Below are 2,251 nucleotides of genomic sequence, written 5' to 3'. Positions count from 1 at the left end.
CTCCCTCCCCGCTGCACGTCCCATTGCTTGCTCCAGCTGGCACGGCACGGCGCAGCGTGACGCAGTGCAGCTCAGCACGGTGCAGCTCAGCACGGTGCGACGTGGTGCAGCATGGCACGGTGTAGCTCGGCACGGCGCAGCACGGCCCGTGCCCCAGGGTCAGCGCTGGCCCTCTCCGAGCCCGGCTGCGGATCGCATCGGGGTTGCAGCCGCTGCTGGGCTGCTCGGGGGGTTCGGCCCCGCGGCTCCCGCGGGCCCTGAGCCGCAGCGCTGCGGAGTCGCGCTGATGATGCCCCGCGGCGCAGGCTCGCGCGGCCGAGGGCGCTCGCTGTGCTCCCCGTGAGCCGCCTCCGCACGCCAGCTCCGCGCCCGCAGCCCGCGGCGGGGCCGAGGGCGCTCGCTGGGCTCCCCGTGAGCCGCCTCCGCATGCCAGCTCTGCACCCGCAGCCCGCGGCGGGGCCGAGGGCGCTCGCTGGGGCGGCCGCGGGCTGCGCGCGGGCACGGCTAGCCTCCGCTGCCTGGCTGCGCGAGCCGCGGCGCGGCGCAGCTAGATTTATCAAAGACCATTTGCTGCAAGTGATTAACGTTAATTTGATTTCCTGTGAGTCAATTTCCTTGAGATATGGTAAACAGGCTATTACCTGTTATTGACCTTTACTTTATTAAAAAGATTTAAAATTAGCATTTATAGATATACGTCCTTCCAAAAAACTTTTATTAATAAAGAAAAATATTTTTATAATCAAATTATACTTGCTAGCTGGGGTTATAGTTTCAAAGTTAATGTTAAATAAGACGCTAATTAAGAGTAAACACGATGGGCTTTTTTTTAACTTTATCCCAAGGCCTGACCCTTTCCTCAGCCTCCCCGGTTTCCGCTCCGGCGCAGCGCGGCGCAGAAGCGGGCGCCGGGGATGCAGCGGGAGCGCGGTGCGGCTGCGCCCACCCCCCACGTCCCGTCCCCCGCGAAGAACCGCTCTGCTCCTGCCCCGGGACAACACYGGCGCTTTGCAGCCGCCTTCACCTCTCGTGTGTCTGACTTCAACTGAGCAGGAAGAAATTACGTCAGCGTTTGATCATGAAAGCAAAAAGTTTATTCATGTTGAAACTACATATAACTACCACGAGGAAGACTCTTCAATCCAGGGTGTAATCCAGTTAGAAAGTAACACGAAACGTTTTAATACATTAGAATCACTGCCACAAATTATTTTCATGACTCCATCGGTTTCAGAATCGCATACAATACAAAAGAGAAGGGAAGGGGCCCCTGTCACACAGGGGCAGAGATACAGTACTGAATACTGAAGTCTGTATGCATTACAATTAGTTGTTGTTTTTTGCGTGGATTAGTAACAAGATGAAGAACATTCAAAATGTTTCTCAGTATTTACAACAGTTTTACTGTTTTGTGTTAAACCTAAGACCCAATGTTTCCACTTTAGCTTCTTTAAAAGTTGCAAATGCAACCCTGATTTCTTTTAAAAGATTACAATGTACATTACATTTCATGAGGGAAACAAAGAGTTAATTACAAGATGCAAAAAGATAAGAAAGAGACAAACTACAGCGTGAGTATCGTTCAGAGGTAGTAAGTGAGCACTCTAAGCTACAGACCATGTTGAGAGTCTATTGGTTCGTATGAGTTCGCATGAGGTAATAAAGCTGTGTTTTGATTGGTGAGATGTATAAATACTCTTTTGCTACACTATATACAACACTCCATATAATGGTGCTTTTTTTCCTTTCTTTTTTTTTCTTTTTGTTTTTGTCTGGTTTTTTTTTGTTGCCAAGAAGAAGTAACAAACCTTGGCATGCGCGTGCAGCACCTAGCTCGTACTGTAAAACCCCAGATCTTGGCTTTCACAGAAATAAGCAGCAAGTATCTTCATCTCTTAAGAATAACCTACGTCCGTTGTCGAAACACGGAGAGGAGGCTCTGGGTCCTGGCGGTTTTAGGGGAAAAAAGAAAAATCAAAACAAAAAACCAAAACCAAAGATGTTCTTGGTATCCGATCCAATTTATAAAACCACAGATCATAAAAAAATGTGACGAATAAGGATTCTGGAACACAACCATTGTTAACTGAAATAACCGAACGCTTCTTTTTATTCCGACTCTGAGAGAGATACGAAAAAATTAAACACAATCCAAGTCCGTGATTCATTTCGACTTTCCATGGAAATATGCAAGAAGTTAAATTTGGGTGAGGCGTTTCTCTGCTCTTGCTTTGAGGTTAAGCTTACGCTG

General features: G+C 48.8%; 1 protein-coding gene across 1 annotated transcript in view; it reads right to left on the bottom strand.

Moving 5' to 3' along the window:
• Positions 1-1,071: 1,071 nt before the first annotated feature.
• Positions 1,072-2,251, bottom strand: part of PBX3 (PBX homeobox 3) — a 22,604-nt gene continuing 21,424 nt past the window's right edge. Inside the window, exon 8 of the mRNA XM_085300513.1 lies at positions 1,072-2,251. This exon is cut by the window's right edge and continues 427 nt beyond it. The gene's annotated coding sequence lies outside the window, so the exon portion shown is untranslated.

Source organism: Rhea americana, unplaced genomic scaffold, assembly GCF_003343005.1.
Source record: "Rhea americana isolate MKP2758 unplaced genomic scaffold, rheAme1 scaffold_164, whole genome shotgun sequence".
Lineage (NCBI taxonomy): Eukaryota > Metazoa > Chordata > Aves > Rheiformes > Rheidae > Rhea > Rhea americana.
This window is presented reverse-complemented; position numbering and strand designations above follow the sequence as displayed.